Source organism: Callithrix jacchus, chromosome 12 (genome assembly GCF_049354715.1).
Source record: "Callithrix jacchus isolate 240 chromosome 12, calJac240_pri, whole genome shotgun sequence".
NCBI classification, from domain to species: Eukaryota; Metazoa; Chordata; class Mammalia; order Primates; family Cebidae; genus Callithrix; species Callithrix jacchus.
The window spans coordinates 111,307,008-111,327,250 of record NC_133513.1 but is presented as its reverse complement, the minus strand read 5'-3'; the positions used below and the strand labels follow the sequence as shown (position 1 = coordinate 111,327,250).

Below are 20,243 nucleotides of genomic sequence, written 5' to 3'. Positions count from 1 at the left end.
GACCAGGATGGTATGGATCTCTTGACCTCGTGATCCACCTGCCTCGGCCTCCCAAAGTGCTGGGATTATAGGCTTGAGCCACCACGCCCGGCCAGTTCATACATTTAATGTGCACAATTCAGTGGTTTTTAATCTATTCACAGAGTTGTATAATCATCACAAACATCTAGTTTTAAAACATTTTTGTCATCCCCCAAAAGAACTCCCATGGCCCATTAGCAGTCACTTCCCATCAGCCCTAGGCAACCACTAATCTACTTTTTTTATTTTTTGACACAGGGTCTTTCTCTGTTGCCCAGACTGGAGTAGGGTGGAATGGTCTCAGCACACTGCAACCTCTGCCTCCTGGGTTCAAGCTATCCTCCTGCCTCAGCCTCCCTAGTAGCTGGGACTACAGGTGTACACCACCATGCCCAGCTAATTCTACTTTCTATCTTCATACATAAAGCAGCATTTTAACAACACATCTTAATTTCCTCAAAGTTTTGATGATTTCATGACCTTATTAAAACTAATATATTCAATATAATATTCAGGTATATAATGGCATTTTTCATCTTTTACAATTTTTATCTTTAAAATGAAGCATTTGGTTTGTCACAATTTCAAATCCACAGTTAAATGGCAGGAGTGTTAGGTTTGCCTGTGCTGCCCTTCTTCTTGGTTAAGAGGTTTACATTTGCACCTACACCAATGCAGAAATGTTTAAGTTAGAAATATGGTGAATATTTGAATGGTTAGCATGAAACATACTCACAGCAGAATGTCTGAGGCACTGTATTGTCTTTCCTTTTTATTCTTCAGTTTCTTCTCCTTCCCTCTCAACACATAAACATACAAACAGACACACACTCACATTCACACACATGCGTGCATGCACACACACACACACATACACATAGTAGTCAAGGTCACACTTACTGAGCAGAATTTATCCAGGGACAGTAAGAAGTAGCAATATATGTCTAGTATTGATATATTATTATGCAGACTGTAAAAATAACATGTGTTGTGTATTTTGATTGCATATATATATGGCTTATTTTTAAATTAGTGGGAGTTACAGAACATTCTCTAGAGGTTAGAAGCGTTAAAGCAGAAAGCAAAACTATATCAAATAGTATTCTAGGTAGATGTTTGATTCTACCTATTTTATTCATGGTATTATCAAAAAACCTGGAGATCATTCATGTTAATCATTTGCTCCACACATATTTATTGATTAATGACAATATAAAGGGCATCGTGCAAGACCCAATAACAATAAACAATAAACAGCTAGAATTCAGCTTCCCCAGGAACTGTTGCCCAACTTCAGCACATAAAAGAGTGGCCTTTCTTCTCACAAGGAAAGAGCCAATGAATCATGAATCTTTTCCTTTTTCTTGAAAAACCACAGCCTGTATTTTGCTCGAAAATTCAACGTAATTGGTATATACCCATCTTTTTAGGTGAATTAGGCCTTAACTGACAGATAACCCACTTTGTTCTAAAATTCAACAAACTCTCAGAAAATCTTATTCCACACAATCTTTTGAATATGTCATTTGCCATTTATATTTGATGGCCTTAAGAAAAAAACTTATAAAAAGGTATTAATGCAAGTAGATAATAAAGCTGAATTCTATAAATCTATAGCAGCTTACAGTAATCATTAAAGCATGCAAAAGCCTTTCATCTATTCAAAAATATGCAGTGCACAGAATGTCTGCTAAGGTGCATGACAAGTCAGAGTTAAATATATATTAATAAATGAATTAGCTTCATAAATAATAGCCATAATGACATTTTAGGAGACAATAAGTCTGAGGATTGTCAGAAAACGGTTGATGTATGAGCTTCACGTCTCAGTGATTCTTCAAAATGAATAGGCTTTGCGAGATAGTTCAGACCCGCGACCAGCCTATTTCCTTGAATAATTTACTTGTTGTCAATTTGTACAGCCACATTACACATGCAAATTGTGCTGCCTGTGCAAACACCACTTGGAGATGATAAAAACAAATTTACGAAGGCTATAGAAGAAGGATTTATTTCACTTTCTCACCCAGGTCAAGCAATACATGTATCTGACGATTGTGTGTACCCAATTTTGTTGTAATTATATCAGCAAATTATTCCTTATAATCTTATTATTTTTAGCAGTCTCCTTGTGCTTGGGATAATTAGCTTTCTTCACTCAGTGTAAAAACAATTCAACTTGCCAGCCAGGTAGGGCATAGCTCCATTATCTGTTTTGGGTTTAAATTTATTCTCTATATTCTTGGACACTTTGTGTAAATTAAAAATTTCATAGTCCCTAATACTGTACACGCTGTTCATTCAGTGATGAATTAAGGCCCCTAAACCTCTCCGTTTGCTATTAGATATCTCACCCACTTTATATGTTAATCTGTGCTAATGAATTCCACAACCCCTAGCCACAGTGAGATGACTAAAATTATTACCACTTACAGAGATATGCCTTTTTCATTTAAAGTTCAATTCAAATTGCTCGCATAAACAGTCTGCCACACAAAGATACCTCCTATAAAGGAGAGTTACTTACCTATAAGTAGAGTTCTCTGAAGGTAGTATTATCTTTGGATGCACATTCCTGGGTCACATGCCCTCAGGTCTGTGGCATGGGGGGAGAGAATTCATTGCTGGTGGGCAGGTCTTTCTTTCCTTGGGGCCCCTCATTAGCTCTGTGGCCTGTGTTCCTGAGGGTTATTTGTGCCACACCCCTTTACCCAACCAATCCTGTCCTTGGCACAACAGACCCCAAGGGAAATAGTGGGGTAACAGAACCACCTAATGAGAATTGTAGGACTGGTTACCATCAACGATGCTGAGGAGCCAGAAGCAGCCTCCATTGTTGAAATTACCTGTAAAATAAAGTGCCCAGTAACTAAAAAAAAAAATCTAGTTCCTTTTTACATATACTATATAATCTAAAATTTAAACTTTTTGCAGAATTAGCATTTTCATTATGGAAATAATACATTCTCATCATGGAAAACTTAGAAAATATAGATTAAACAAAAAGAATAAAAATCACACACATTCCCACCAATGTTCCCACTACCCAGTGATAGGCACAACTGGTTTCTGGCATCTATTTTTACAGACCAGTTTTCTACTTAGATACTCTCATAAGATGACAACAAAATCACTAATTATCAAGTACTTCTTCAACCCACTCCAGCCAGAGGTTCTAGATCAGGGTGCCTAACTCATTTGCCCCTACATCTTCCACTTAACCCATTTTAAGAATGCTGTCTGCATTCTTCCTCTAAAGTTGAGTGATTCCCAGAGTTTTGGATGCTGAGCCCTTTGTTCCTTCCGTCTCTCTTTCTTCAACAGAACATTCAAGCAAGTTCTCATCCTGCTTTAGCCCTAATTTACTTTCTGTAATTAACACCTTCTAAAATAACCTTTCAGAAATGAGGTAGTAAGACACAGAGTGTAAGGCACAGTCTGAGGTTAGCCCTTGGGCCAGTCCTCATTGTACCTTGCACACCTGGATTGTCTCAGTGGTACAGGCAGTGCTGCCCTTTCATTGCCCCCTCTGCATTTGATCCTCACAACTGCTGTGCAAACTGGCAGAGCAGGTGCTGTTATTCCTGTTTTGCAGATGAACATATAAAGCCTGGGAGGTTCCAGCACTTTGGGAGGCCGAGGCGGGTGGATTACGAGGTCAAGAGATCGAGACCATCCTGGTCAACATGGTGAAACCCCATCTCTACTAAAAATACAAAAATTAGCTGGGCATGGTGGTGCGCGCCTGTAATCCCAGCTACTCGGGAGGCTGAGGCAGGAGAATTGCTTGAACCCAGAAGGCGGAGGTTGCGGTGAGCCGAGATCGTGCCATTGCACTCCAGTCTGGGTAACAACAGCAAAATTCCATCTCAAAAAAAAAAAAAAAAAATGTCTGGGAGGTTAAGCAACTTGCCTGGGAGAAAAGAATGATATCCAGGTCTTTGCAACTCCTGAACACAGGACTCTCCATTTTAATTCTTGCCCTTAATTGTTGCTTATGATTTTGGAACTTAGGGCGGTTAGCATGTTTTCAGTATTTCTCCTTATTGTCTCTCATCAGAGATGAGATGGATTATTTTCTTTCTTTCCTTTTTTTTTTTTTGAGACGGAGTTTCGCTCTTGTTACCTAGGCTGGAGTGCAATGGCGCTATCTCGGCTCACCACAACCTCCGCCTCCTGGGTTCAGGCAATTCTTCTGCCTCTGCCTCCGGAGTAGCTGGGATTACAGGCACACGCCACCATGCCCAGCTAATTTTTTAAAATATTTTTAGTAGAGATGGGGTTTCACCATGTTGACCAGGATGGTATCGATCTCTTGACCTCGTGATCCACCCGCCTCGGCCTCCCAAAGTGCTGGGATTACAGGCTTGAGCCACCGTGCCCGGTCAAAGATGGATTATTTTCTAAGGTAAATCTTTGGAAACCTTTTTGGTTAGGGATTCAGAGCTTCATACATTATTTTATTTTGAGGTTCCTTAATTATTTATTACCCTGAGAAGGCTATTTACATAAAGCAAATATTTTGCTTTAGGAGAGTTTATAATAGTCTACCTTTTATAGGATTCCCTCTTAAAAGTCAAAACAACTTCTTGGGAATAAGAGTTTTCCAGTCTATGGTTAAGAAAATGCCCAGAGATTAACTTAATTCCTTATCACACCTGGTTGCAGTATCATCAGGACCCAACCTGAGCCCTTCCCACTCTGTGCTTCTCTTTTTGCCACAGGGTCACTTACAGCATTACGCACCCACGCAGTTAAGATGGCAAATCCCATGTGATATATAGCATGGGAATAACATCAACTTAGAGGAACCATTTAGTACATTGTTTGAAAATGTGAAGCCATCACATGGATGATAGATTGAGCAATCTACAATTAACCTGAATTAATATTTGGCAGAGCCAGATGGACAGCTCTTAACATCTAATCTCACCAAAGTGCTTCATGTTCTTCATAAAGAATAATAAAAACAAATATACTTTAATTCATCATCTTCTCTGGAACAGGGTGTATTCACCTAATTGTCTTATCTCCATATGTGAACTGCAAAATGTGAGTTTGGTTGCAGCAAGACCAAGCCCAGAAAATCATGAAGTAGGCAAGGGTGGCTTTCTGCACCTCAACCATCCTCAGGAGTAACTCCTTTCTTCTTCCTCCCAGTGTGCTGTGGCCCCTTCTTCTTGGATGCCTTTGGCTTACTAGTTCTCTTCTTATTAAAACCACCCCCCGGAACCCAAATGGTCATTCAGTTTCACTGTAGTGAGGTTGGATAATGAAGTTTATTGTGTTCTCACCCCCAGAATGATTTTTTTTGTTTTGACAGGGGAAATCCTTAGCAAAGAAATTTAGGGACCAGGAAGATGTTCCCAGTGACCATCAAATTATGTGATTTGGCTCAAAGTTCTCAATTGCTATGCACGTCATTTGGGTTGTAGAATTGTTGAATGCCATGTGGAAGATTTGGGTACCTTTTCTGGTTTACTCATATACTAGATGGGGATAACAAGAAACCTCCTTCCTATGACTGTTGGGAGAATTCAATTAGTTAGTGTGTGTAAAAGCACTTGGAATAGTTTGGCAGTTAGGAAGGACTCGGTTCATTTTTAGATATTCTTTCCTCCTTGCCCTTCTTTTTCCTAGGAGAGGCAATGTGGTATAGCAGAAAGCACATGGGCTTGGGAGTCAGGTGATTCTAGGCTCAGATCTAGACCCTGCCATTCACTAGTTATGCAATCACAAGCACATAAACTTTTCTGAACTTTAATTCCTTTAATCTAGGGATAGAGTATCGCATATGGTTGCATGAAAATTAAGTGAGATAATGTATATGTAATGCTTAGCAAGGTGTTTTGTACCTAGCAAACACACATTAGTGAATTATTATTATTAATGCTAATAAATGCAAAAGGCATAATTATATTAAGTTCAAAACACAATTTTTAAGTTATTGGCTCTTGTAGTCATAGTTACATAGTTAAGTGTAACTATGAATGTCACCTTGTTTGCATTTAGTAAGAGTTTCTAGGCTTATGAACCCTAGGTATTGTTTCCTTTCTGTATTTCCCCACTACCCAAAACAAACAAACAGATTAGAAAACTTAATAGTATTATTTGGATAAAACATTTTAATGAAGTATTAAGGAGGTGTTAATGAGTGGATTGGTGAGATAAAAAAAGATGTAATATATGGGAAAACATGAAGTATATGTTAATAAGACCGTAATAAACAATAAAAGGAAAATATAAAAATTCTTTTAAGCAAAATTACAGAGAAAGGTCTTTGAGCTTTAACTGAAAAAATTAGCAAACTTTGAAAATTCTTTTTGTAGCATCTTTCAAGTTCTACTACCAGTTAGTTTATGGTTGTTTTAAAATATATTTTAAATAATTCTCTTTATATCAGAAAAATAAATACTGTGTATATACCATATAAAATAATACTATGTAATCTACTTTACAATAGTTTTAGAGTTGTTTCATTAAATTGGTTCTAGCTGTTTCCATTAAACTTCCTGAATTTAATTTTTTCCTTCCTCCATAGAATCAGTGGCCAAATCCTTTATATTTGTTTCCTCTTTTTCATCTTTTTCCAGTCTATGCTTGGAACAGAAAACACAGTCTTTTGCTTTTGGGTTCAGTCCTATTGCCAACACTTTTTACTTTAGTATTACTACAGCCAACTACCAGGCTTTCCTAACTACAATCTATAGGCCTCTATTAACCTGTCTCCTAAGAGTCTCCACAATTTGAACTCTATTCAACTTTCCCATTTTTCTGATTATGAAATGAAGGCTGAGGGAGGTTTAGCTTGTTAAACACTGTCATACACATCTTTGTGCTTTCAAAGTTCTAGGTCTTATCATTAAACCATGCTACTCTTTCCTAAACATGGCCTAAAATTTTCCAAATTTTTCTATGATTTTCCTATCATATATACCTATTAAGCTCTTTACTTCCTTCTAAGGCCAGTATATATCCTACCTTTACCAAAAAATTCTCTTGAAATCCTGAGCTGATTGCATTGCTTTCTATTTACTGTGATCTTGATAGTTTTATTTTAATATTAATTTTAAGTTCAGGGTACATGAGCAGGTTTGTTACACAAAAAAACTTGAGTCATGAGTGTTTGTTATACACGTTATTTCATCACTCAGGTATTAAGCCTAGTATCTATTAGTCATTTTTCCTGAACCTCTCCCTCCTCCTACCTTCCACCCTCTGATAGGCCCCAGTGTGCGTTGTTCCCCTCTCTGTGTCCATGTGTTCTCACATAACAGTTTGTTCTAATTTCAGTATAGCACTTAACATTGTTTGCTTTATATTGAAGTTATTTATATCGGTCTGTATCCCCAATTAGATTTTAGATTCTTGGATGGCAGGGAGCATGAGTTATCTGTTTTTTTTAAAAAAATCTGTTTTCAGACAAGCGTTCTTAGAATTGTCTGTCTTATTTAAATTATCCTCCCCTTTCATACAGAAACAGTGTCCTCCAAAGTACTTTAACACTAACAGATTTTAAGTCAATGTTAAATCGAATTAAAATTTTATTTTAAAAGAGAAGTGGTGTTCTGTTTTTTGAGAAATCTGTGTTTTTTCTTTTCTAATGGCAATTTTTAATGGAAAAGTAGCAATTATTCATTAAGTGTTCTTACATAGAATAACTTTTCTCAACAAGGATATATTCTGTATAGCTAAGAAAAATGTATGCCAAGTTTATTTGTTATTTGTCATTTAAATATTTACCAAGTTCCCAACATCTAGCACTATAGATACATAATACAATTGTCAAAGTAGTATTGAACATAAAAAGTAACAGTCTTTGATCTTAAATAATATAAACTAAAATGAATAAACTCTAACAATAACAATAATGACAGTGAAAAGACTCCATGAAAAACACGAGGCATGTTTAAAAAGTTATGTGCCTGTCTGAATTACAAACATAATTCCCAAGTAAGCTTCTATCTTACCAGCCTTTCCACACATAATATCTGTGGACTCAGGAAAGAAGCAAAATAACTGTTTGAAGGCATTGGAGAAGAAACAAGAGCAGGCAGATACTGAAGAGGTTACTCAGAAGAAGAGGAAGGCAAGGGATTAGTTTACCTTTTTTATTATTTCAAGCTTTTATCCTGAGACTAGGTCTCAGGATAGGGTAGGAAGGCTAGAAATTGAATAGAAATCTTACTTTGGGAAAGACTTTGGGTCAATAACAGCTGCTAGAAAGTGAAGCGGAATCTTGAAAAGAAGTGAGGCAGAGGGGGTGAGCCCAAATTCTACATATAAGCTATGCATATAATCTATGCATATAATCTCTGGATGACTGTTGAATTATGCAAGTGAAGGGCAAACTTTAAGGAGTCTGCTTAAAGCTAAAATAACTAAACTTAGATTTGAGCGGCCACCTATTACAAGGGAGACAGAGCTTGCACTATGGGCTTAACCTAGTTAGCTGTCTGCTTAAAGATAAATATATACATATGTGTGTGTGTGTGTGTATATATATATATAGTATATTTATATATAATGTATATTCCTTTGGAAAAGCATTATAGAATCCAGAGTTTCTACAACATATCCATCACGATTTCTAGCATAAAGTTCAGAATTACTTGTCATGTAAAGATACAAAAAAAAACCACATGAAACAGTTTTAAGAGAAAATAAAATCAATAGAGACTAATTCTGAGATGACACCAAGGTTGAAATCAAAAGACAAGAATTTAAAAAATAATTATGCTTCAGGACTGAAATGAAAATATATTGTAACAATGAAAAGATAGAAAGTCTTAGTTGGGAGATATAAACTATAAAAAGGAAATTAATAGAAATTCTAAAACAAAAAAATATGTAAAATAAAAAATTTACTGGATGGCTTAGATGAAGAATGAATATACTAGAAGAAAGAATGAGAGAACTTGAAGACAGACCAATAAAAATAATATGCTCTGAAGAATAGAGGAAAACATTTTATTCTTTTGAGACGGAGTTTCACTCTGTCACCCAGGCTGGAGTACAGTGGCAGAATCTTGGTGGCTCTCTGCCTCCCAAGTTCAAGCAATTCTCTGCCTCAGCCTCCCAAGTAGCTGAGTTTACAGGCACCCACCACCATGCCCAGCTAATTTTTTATTTTTAGTAGAGGCAGGGTTTCACCATCTTGGCCAGGCTGGTCTTGAACTCCTGACCTCATGATTAACCTGCATCGGCCTCCTAAAGTGCTGTGATTACAGGTGTGAACCACCATGCCTGGTCTATTTTTTTTTTTTTTTTTTTTTTGAGACAGAGTCTCACTCTGTCACCAGGCACCAGGCTGGAATGCAGTGGCGCAATCTTGGCTTACTGCCACCTCCACCTCCTGGGTTCAAGCAATTCTCCTGCCTCAGACTCCCAAGTAGCTGGGACTACAGGTGTGCACCACCATGCCCAGCTAATTTTTGTGTTTTTAGTAGAGATGGGATTTCCCCATGTTGGCCAGGATGGTCTCAATCTCTTGACCTCATGATCCACCTGCCTCAGCCTCCCAAAGTTCTGGGATTACAGGTGTGAGACACCACGCCCGGTGCCTGGCCTATTTTATATATTTTTAATATATAGTTTTTTCTAAATAGAGATGGAGTCTTATTATGTTGCCCTGGCTGGTTGTGAACTCCTGGGCTCAAGTGATCCTCCTGCCTTGGCCTCTCAAAGTGCTGAGATTACAGGTATGAGCTACCATGCCAGGCCTATTTTAAAATATGATCATAGCCTCAGAGTCATGTAAACAAATATTAAAATATCTAATATTGGAGTAATGAGATAATGGTCTAGAGAGGTTATTTGAAGAAATAATGGCTGAAAATTCCGCAATTTTAGCTAAAGATACAAATTTTTATTTCAAGAAGTTCAGTGAACTTCAAGCAAAATATACAAAAATAAACAGCATATTTAGAAACACTACAGTCAAACTGTTAAAAATCAAAGATAAAGAGACAGTTTTCCAAGCAGCCAGAGAAGAATGACACATTCATATGGGGGAGTAATAATTTGAAGGACCTCAAAGATTACATCAGAAATAAGAGAGGCTAAAAGACAATGGAACAACAGTTTTAAAATAATAAAAGAAAAAGCTATCTACCAAGAATTCTATATCCAGAAAAACAGCCTTCAAGAATGAAGATGAGTTCCACTTCTACCTAGGGCATAGAAAGCTACAAAGAGCATTAATCCTATTCTAAAAATAAGAAAGTGTCTTATAAATGACAAAAGTATAACTTTCCTTCAACCGAGAACACTAAGTTCACAGGGCAAACAAATAACCATAAATCCAAGAAATGACAAGCTCCTTCAGGGAGCAATGATATGAGAGCACTGACTCATCTGGGAAAAGCACAGGAAGAAGGAACAAAGAAGAAATGGAATAAACAGAAAATATCTAGAAAGGTGGTAGATTTAAATGAATACACAAATAATTACATCAACTATAAATGCTCCAGCTACAACAATTAAAAGACATTGACAGGACAAAAAAGCAAGCCCCAAGTATGTATCATCCACAAGAAATACAAATTTTTTTCAAATAGGGTGTTGATCTGTTGCCCAGACTTGAGTGTGAGTCTTGGCTCACTGCAGCCTCAACCTCCCAGGGTCAAGTGATTCTTCCACCTCAGTCTCCCAAGTAGCTGGGCCTACAGGTGTGCATCACACCTGGCTAATTTTTGCACTTTTTTTTGTTTTTAAATGAACAGGTCTTACCATGTTGCCCAGGCTGGTCTTGAACTGCTAAGCTCAAGTATTACACCTGTCTCAGCCTCCCAAAGTGCTGGGATTACAGGCATGAGCCACCATGCCTGGCCAAGAAATATACTTTAAATGTAAATTATATATATGTTAAGAATAAAACAATGGATAAAGATATGCCATGCAAATACAAAGTTTTTAAAACCTAGAGTGGCTGTCTAGATACCAAACAAAATAGACTTCAGAATAAGGAATATTACCAAGGATAAAGATGACTATTACATAATAACTAAAAGGTCAATTCACACAGACGTCATAAAACCCTTATATAGCTGTGTACCTAAAAACATAGCTTCAAATACCAGAAGCAAACCTGATACAAATGAGAGAAGAAATAGACATATCCATAATAACACTTCGAGAATTCAATATTTCTGTCTCAGTAATCAACTGAACAAGTTGGCAGAAAATCAATAAGGAAATACAAAACCTGAACAGCACCAGCAACTTGAGCTAACTGATGTCTGCAGAACAATCCACACAACAACAAAATTCGTGATAAAAATTTTAAAATTATTTGTATTTAATAGCAAGGAAAAGTTAGAAACTGAAGTTAAAAACAGTTCCAATATAGTTTACAATAACAATTTATAGCATAAAAGTCATGAAATAGTTTTAAATATAAAATATGTACATGATCTATGTGCTTGAAACCCCAAAATATTCCTCAGAGAAATTAAAGAAGACCTAAATAAATCTAGAGGTAAACTTTTCATTGATTAGAAGATTCAATAATGTTAAGGTATCAGTTCTCTCCAAATTGATCTGTAGGTTTAATGCAGTCCCAATCAAAATATTAGCAGTATATTTTTGTAGAAACTGACAAAATAATTCTAAAATTTATACGAATAAGGAGACAAGCTAGTATCACAAAAAACAATTTTAAAAAAAGAATGTGGCTGCAAGGCAGACATTACTTGATTTCAAAAGTCATCATAAAGCCACAATAATTAGGAGAGTATAGTATTGGAGGCAGAATACATGCATAGACCAATGGAACAGAATTGAGTCTAGAACATACATGGTCAATTTGATTTTCAGCATAGGTGCAAAGGCAATTCACTGGAAGAAGGAGTTTCAATAAATCGTGCTAGAACAACTGGACATCCACGTACTAAAAAATAAGCCTTGACACATACTTTATATCTTATATATAGTTGATGCAAAATGGATCATAAACCAAAAAGCTAAAACTATAAAAATGTGTAGAATAAAACTGAAAATAATCTTTGTGACCATTAGCCAGACAAGGTTAATGAAGGCTCAGGAGGCTCAGGCAGGAGGACAGTGTGAGCCCATGAGTTTGAGGTTTGCAGTGAGCGGTGGTGGCCTTGAGTTGTGGTTATGTCACTACACTCCAGCCTGGATGACAAAATAAGATCCTGTCTCTTACAAAACAAAAAAAGTGCTAAAAAAAGGAAAAAAGTCTGTCTTTGTGACTTTGGACAAGGCAAGGATTTCTTAGGATTTCCTAGACATAACACATGAAGCATGAACTATGACAGAAAAAAATTGATGTTAAACTTTATCAAAATGGAAAACTTTTGCTCTTTGAAACAGTTAAAAAAGTCAAGACAATACAGAGACATCATAAGTTATTAGATAAATTATAATTGATAGACATTGAGATACCACTACATATTTAAACCCACTTATCTTTTATGTCCATACTGAAGAATGGGGAGCAACAGGAATTTTCATACATTACTGATGAAAATGCATAATGGTACAGCCACTTTTGAAAACACTTCGGTAGTTTCTTACATAGTTTAATATACACTTATCATACAATCCAGCAATCCCATGCCTCGTATTCACCTAAGAGAAATGAAAACTTTTTTTACACAAAAACCTTTATGTGAGCATTTTAGCATCTTTATGTATAATTAATAATTGCTAACAACTGAAAACAATTAAAAAATCCTTTAACTGGTAAATAGACAAACTATGTTTTTTTTTTCGTTTTTGAGATGGAGACTTGCTGTTGTTGGCATGGGCTGGAGTGCATGGCAGGATCTAGGCTCACCGTAACCTCTGCCTCCTGGGTTCCAGCAAATTCTCTTGCCTCAGCCCCCCAAGTAGCTGAGATTACAGGTGCCCACCACCACACCCAGTTAATTTTTGTATTTTTTTTATTGTACTATAGGTTCTGGGGTACATGTGCAGATCATGCAGGATTGTTGCATAGGTACATACATGGCAAGGTGGTTTGTTGCCTCCATCCTCCCATCACCTATATGTGGCATTTCTCCCCAACCTCCCCACCTGCTGCTGTCCCTCCCCTAGCGCCCCCAATGGATTTCAGTGTGTGATGCTCCCTTCCCTGTGTCCATGTGTTCTCAATGTTCAACACCCACCTGTGAGTGAGAACATGTGGTGTTTGATTTTCTGTCCTTGTGTCAGTTTGCTGAGAATAATGGTTTCCAGATTCATCCATGTCCCTACAAAGGACACAAACTCACTGCTTTTCATGGCTGCATAGTATTCCATGGTGTATATATGCCACATTTTCCTTGTCCAGTCTATCATTGATGGGCATCTGAGCTGGCTCCAGGTCTTTGCTAATTTTTATATTTTTAGTAGAGACGGGGTTTCACCTTGTTGGCCAGGCTGGTCTCAAACTATTGACCTCAAGTAATCCAACCATCTTGGCCTCTCAAAGTGCTGGAATTAAATGCATGAGCTACCACACCCAATCTATATTTTGATTATTTTTAAAAGTTGTCTGTGACCTTGCCCTTTTATCTGTTAAAATAATAGTGTTTTTTACTGGCTAGCCATGTGTAGAAAGCAAAAACTGGACCCCTTCCTGACACCTTACACCAAAATTAACTCCAGATGGATTAAAGACTTAAACATAAGACCCGGCACCATAAAAACCCTAGAAGGAAATCTAGGCAAAACCATCCAGGACATAGGAGTAGGCAAGGACTTCATGAACAAAACACCAAAAGCATTGGCAACAAAAGCCAAAATAGACAAATGGGACCTAATGAAACTCCACAGCTTCTGCACAGCAAAAGAAACAGTCTCTAGTGTGAATCGGCAACCAACAGAATGGGAAAACATTTTTGCAGTTTACCCATCTGACAAAGGGCTGATATCCAGAATTTACAAAGAACTCAAACAGATTTACAGGAAAAAAACAGACAAGCCCATTCAAAAGTGGGCAAAGGATATGAACAGACACTTTACGAAAGAAGACATATATGAGGCCAACAATCATATGAAAAAATGCTCATTGTCACTGGTCACCAGAGAGATGCAAATCAAAACCACATTGAGATACCATCTCACGCCAGTTAGAATGGCGATCATTAAAAAATCTGGAGACAACAGATGCTGGAGAGGATGTGGAGAAAAAGGAACACTTTTACACTGTTGGTGGGAGTGTAAATTAGTCCAACCATTGTGGAAGACGGTGTGGCGATTCCTCAAGGCCTTAGAAATAGAAATCCCATTTGACCCAGCAATCCCATTACTGGGTATATATCCAAAGGACTATAAATCATTCTACTACAAGGACACATGCACACGAATGTTCATTGCAGCACTGTTTACAATAGCAAAGACCTGGAATCAACCCAAATGCCCATCGATGATAGACTGGATTGGGAAAATGTGGCACATATACACCATGGAATATCATGCAGCAATCAGAAATGATGAGTTCGTGTCGTTTATAGCGACATGGATGAATCTGGAGAACATCATTCTCAGCAAACTGACACAAGAACAGAAAATGAAACACCGCATATTCTCACTCATAGGCGGGTGATGAAAAATGAGAACACATGGACACAGAGAGGGGAGTACTAAACACTGGGGTCTACAGGGGGGAAAAGGGGAGGGCCAGTGGGAGGGGGAGGTGGGGAGGGATTGCCAGGGGAGAAATACCAAATGTGGGTGAAGGGGAGAAAGCAAACAAAACTGCCCTGTGTGTACCTATGCAACTGTATTGCATGCTCTGCACATGTACCCCAAAACCTAAAATGCAATAAAAAAAAATAAATAATAGTGTTTTTTATGTTAATATATATTAACCCAACTCAGTCTCCCAAAATGATGGGATTACAGGCGTGAGCCACCACACCCAGCCAGCAAACTATGTTATAGCTACACAATGGAATACTACTTAGCAATAAAAAGGAACAACCTGCTGATAAACACAACAACATGTATGATCCTCATATGTATTAAGCTCTTTGAACTAGGCCAGACTCAAAGGCTACAGACTATTTGATTTCATTTATATAACTCCATTCTGGAAATGGCCAAATTATGAGGACAGAGAACATCTCAGCAGCTTACAGGAGCTGGGGAGGGAGAAGTAGTTGACTTCATATGGTCATGATGGCAATTTGGGTATATTCTGTATACTGATTATAGTAGTGTTTACATGACTATACGCATTTGACAAATCTCACAGGGTACACATAAGGTGTGAATTTATATTGCATGTAAATTGTATTGTACATAAATTATACCTTAGTAAACCTCACTTTAAAAAAGACTGAGGGTAAAATAAAGATATCTTCAGATAATAGAAAACCAAGAAAATCCATTGCTGGTAAATCTATAGTACAAGCCATGTTAAAAGAAATTCTTTAGAATGAAAGTAAATGAAAGCAGATGTAAATTCAGATTTACAGGACGGAATGAAGAGCATCAGAAATAGTAAATATGTGGGTAACTGTAAAAGACTATTTTTTCCTCTGTATGCCTTTAAAATACAAACATAGTTTCAAGGAAATAAAAATGTCTTAATGTGAGATTTACAATGTGTGTAAATGCAGTACATATGAGAACATCAAGAGTGGGCCAAGAGCTTTAAATGGACCTGTGCAGTTCCGATGTTTCTACATTTCACACAGCCTATTAAAATATTAACTTTAAACAGCCTGTAAGAGTTAAGGATGAGTACTGTAACCCCCAGAGTGACCATTAAAAAAATAAGACAATAAGATATAGATAAAAAGCCCAGGTATATATTTGATCTGGTTTTGAAGGATGAAAATATATGTAACAGGTATAAAAGAGAAAGTTATTTTAGGCAAAGGAAATAGTATATACTAAATTCCATTCAGCTTACTTTTCTATTCATACTTACATCATGAACCTCACAATTTCAGTACTTATGGCTTAAATATTATATCTCAGACTACAAAAAAGCCAATGTATGAATTAGAATGGAATTCTAAAAAGGACCTAGAAGTGAATTTGGGAAGAAGGAAGACCTTGCCCTGGGGATGGTCAAAGGCTCAGAGATGGGAGGAGATGATGGCAAGGCCCCATGGCTCAGTATCTGACTTGGTTAGGTAGGCTGAAAACATGTCTGTAATTCAAGACCATAGAATGGAGTGTGCTTTTCTTAACTGAAATTAAATGATGTAAATGTATCCAAACCTTAAAAGATAGAAAGCAATTTGCTGGGCATGGTGGCTCATATCTGTAATCCCAGCACTTTGGGAGGCTGGGGTGGGTGGATCACTTGAGGTCAAGAGATCAAAACCAGCCACGGCCAACATGGCGGAACCCATCTCTACTAAAAATACAAAAAAATTAGCTGGGCATTCTAGCATGTGCCTGTAATGCCAGGTATTCAGGAGGCTGACACAGGAGAATTGCTTGAATCCAGGAGGTGGAGGTTGCAGTGAGCCAAGATTATGCCACTACACTCCAACCTGGGCAGCAGAGCAAGACTCCACATCTCAAAAAAAAAAAAAATGTAGAAAGCAATTTGAAGACATTTCAAAGACAGAACATAGTACAGGAAAGTAAGGCAGATCATTCAGGATGTCCTCAAATTGTAAATGCATGGTTTCAGGTGTTTATTTTAAATAGTTATCTGAAATTCAGAACAGTTATCTCATTAGAGAGTGTTCTGAGTGGTGATTAGATTCCCTGGCCACAGAGGATAATGCCACATTGCAACACATACCACACAAAATAGTTAAATAATAACACTGAATAAGAATTGATTGCCCTTTACTTCAGATGGTGGAAACCCTGGGAGATTCTGAAGGGCTCTTCTGGCCACATTCAAAGTGAGATGTGAAGTCTTTAATTCATTTTCTTTTTCACTTTAAGCTTATAGCTTTTCCTTCACAAGCACGTCAGGATCTAGTGCTAGCAGTTATGATTAGTGTGATAGGTAGTGGTGTTTTGTGGGCCAAAAAAAAAAAAAAAAAAAAAAGATGGAGAATAAGATTCTAAAGTTACTGAGCTAAAATTGGAAAGAGGTTTCCAGATGGTGTACCTCTACCTGTATTTGTGTGGAGGAGATTAGCTGGCCTGGAATTTTCATACCCTGATGTGTAGGAATCAAAGGAGGCAGAAAGCACTTTTTAGATTCACTCTGTCCTGAGAGGGAAATGGATTGGGTTAGCCCCCAAGAGGACTCACCTGGAACGGCTTTGTTGTTTAGAATAAGTTGAGAATGTGGTGGTAAAGGTAGAGAGGGTGAGAAGTGATGTATAATAGTTTGTTGTGGGGGATGTTTGAAAGATTAATCAGGCCAGGCGCAGTGGCTCATGCCTGTAATCCTAGCACTTTGAGAGGCCTAGACAGGTGGATCACCTGAGGTCAGGAGTATGAGACCAGCCTGGCCAACATGGCTAAACCCCATCTCTACTAAAAATACGAAAATTAGTCAGGCGTGGTGGCACATGCCTGTAATCCTAGCTACTTGGGAGGCTGAGTCGGGAGAATTGCTTGAACCCAGGAGGTGGAGGCTGCAGTGAACTGATAACCCACCACTGTACTCCAGCCTGGGCAACAGAGACTCTGTCTCAAAATGCAAGTAAGCAAGGTTAATGTATTATGAAAATTCTAGTAAAGAAGGTATCCACAAGGGATGGATTGAATTCATAAAACTAAAGACCGAATATGAATGGATGGAAAGCATGAACAACAATAAGAAGAGCAAAGATATAAAAGTAAGAATGAGAGGGAATGAATGAATGAATGGGGAAAACATTAGATTTGATGTGGAGAATTGTCCCTTGTCCTCTATTCCCATTGTCTTTGCCCACATGCTAATCATCATTTCCATAATGACCTTCTAGCCAGAGGCCCTTCATGTTGGCTAAACTCCCTCCAAATTCATCTTTTATATTCATAAGACTGTAACATTAATCTCCCTGGAGCACCTGCTTCACTATGTCACTCCCTTGATAGAATCCTGCTGTCCCTTCTACTGTATCAAGTTAGAACTTGTCTGTTCCCCTTAGTGCAGGCTCCACAGTCTGACACAAGCTAGTTTCTTATATCTTCTTAAATCACAACATTCCTGTCCCTCTTCATTTGTTCACATGATGCTCCTAAACCACCTTCCCTATATTCCTCTTTGTCACATGCATTGGCATCTTCACTTCTGCCATCCATCCATCCTCTCCACAAACATCTACTGAGCACCTACTACATGACAAGCTTCATCATGCAGGAGCTCACAACCTCAGAGGATATGAACCCATGACAACCAATCTGAGAAGGCCCTCATGTGCTACATACTGACTGTCATGAAAGCATGGAGAAGAAACGTGTGAACTGTAAGACCCAGGAAAGGCCTAACCTGGGAGGTAATATTTGCTCTGGGTTTCGAAGGATGAAAAGATACTTAACAGGTATAAAAGAGAAAGGTATTTAAGGCAAAGGAAATAGTATATACTAAACTCCACTTAGCTTACTTCTCCATTCTTAGGACTTCCATAGTTCATACTTACATTATGAACCTCACAATTTTAATACTTACGATTTAAACATTATGTCTCAGACTATAAACTTCTTAAGGCCAGTCTCTATACAGTTCTTCTTTTAAATCTTCAACCCCTAGCATAGTGCTGAGCACTGGGCACACAGTGAGGACCATGAAGATACTGACAGATGAATCTAATACTCTATGAACATTTATGGGTTTCTTAGTTTTTACACGTGAAGGAAAGAAGCTAATACTTCTTGGCCTCTGACTACATAACAGGCTCTACATTAAATCTTTACATGTATTTCTTCATTCAGAGAAATTTATCAGACAGTGTGATGTTTTTAGAAGATGAAGGTATTAGGAAAAGGAGATTAACATAGACTTCAATATAATGAATCAGGAAAGATTGAAGAGGATGCCTCAGATGGAATCTGATCACTCACTAGGTTGTGAGGGGGAAGGAGAGACAGAAGACATTTCGCGCTTGAAACCTCTCTTTTTATGAGTACCCAGTGGGTACATCATGCCACTGGCTAGTAATGATGCCCATGCTTTATTGATTGCATTGTGTTGGCATTTACAAGGAAACTCTTCTTAAAAGAGGCAGTGACAGTGGAGAGAGTAGGATCTTTTGAGTCCAGTGAAACTTCTCCACCCTGATTCTGTATGTTACTAAGCATGTGATATTAGGCAAGTTTCTTTTCTCTTTTTTCTGTTTTTTTTTTTTTTTTTGAGATGGAGTCACACTCTGTCGCCAGGCTGGAGTGTAGTGGTAGGATCCTGGCTCACCACAACCTCTGACTCCCTGATTCAAGCTATTCTCCTGACTCAGCCTCCCAAGTAGCTAGGATTACCTGCCACTGAGCCCAACTAATTTTTGTATTTTTAGTAGAGATGGGGTTTCACCATGTTGGCCAGGATCTCCTGACCTTGTGATCCACCCACCTTGGCCTCCCAAAGTGCTGGGATTATAGGCGTGAGCCACTGCGCCTGGCCTAGGTAAGTTTCTTAAGCTCTTGAAGTTTTAAATTTCCTTAGCTATAAAATAGATACAATACTAGCTACGTCATAAGATATTAGATATAAATTGCCAAGCATACAGAAATGCTCAATAAGCCTCCCTTCCTTATTCTTCTTTCTCCCTATGTACAACCTATTGGACCTGAAAAATTTGAAAGTACTAGACATGACCAATAAATAAGAAGTGCTTTTCTTTGGTAATATCCTATATTGCAAAAATTTTGTTTTTTCAAATGTCAAGTCCTGTTGATATTGTAGTGTCAGTTATTCGACATATTCTTCGAGGACTAACATTGTTTATAGATGCTTGTTTGCATACCTAAAAAAAAAATCCAGAGAGAGAAATTGTCATTCCTTAATCATGAAGGACATCAACATAAGTCCTGAAATTCAGAGCTCCCTGGTTTCAGTTCTTTTGCTTAAATCACTAAATCACCTTTTCCCCCTCAATGCCAAAAAAGAAGTGTTTGTATAGAAGGAAATTAATATTCTCTTTCTCAGTTTCACCAAGAAGTACATTTATTATACGTTCAACAAAGTTGTATTCACTTTTCCAACTGAAAAACGTTTAAGGGATTTCATCATATTTTGAGAAATTATTCATCAATCAGAGATTTAGCAGCCACCAAAAAGAACTCCACAATTAATCTTTTATAACATGGGTGTGACTTATAATCTCTACACTAAAAAATTATTAAATGTAAGGGAAAATTGTTCATAGACC

General features: G+C 37.6%; 1 long non-coding RNA gene across 13 annotated transcripts in view; it reads right to left on the bottom strand.

Annotated features, from left to right (window-relative positions):
• The window catches only part of LOC144578513 (uncharacterized), a 206,731-nt gene that overhangs the window by 183,448 nt on the left and 3,040 nt on the right, over positions 1-20,243 (bottom strand). For all 13 annotated transcript variants that reach the window (XR_013524435.1, XR_013524426.1, XR_013524428.1 and 10 more), the window contains exons 2-3: positions 2,820-2,867; positions 2,549-2,617 (exon numbers count right to left, since the gene is read on the bottom strand). This is a non-coding gene — a long non-coding RNA (uncharacterized LOC144578513). The remainder of the gene's footprint in view (positions 1-2,548; positions 2,618-2,819; positions 2,868-20,243) is intronic.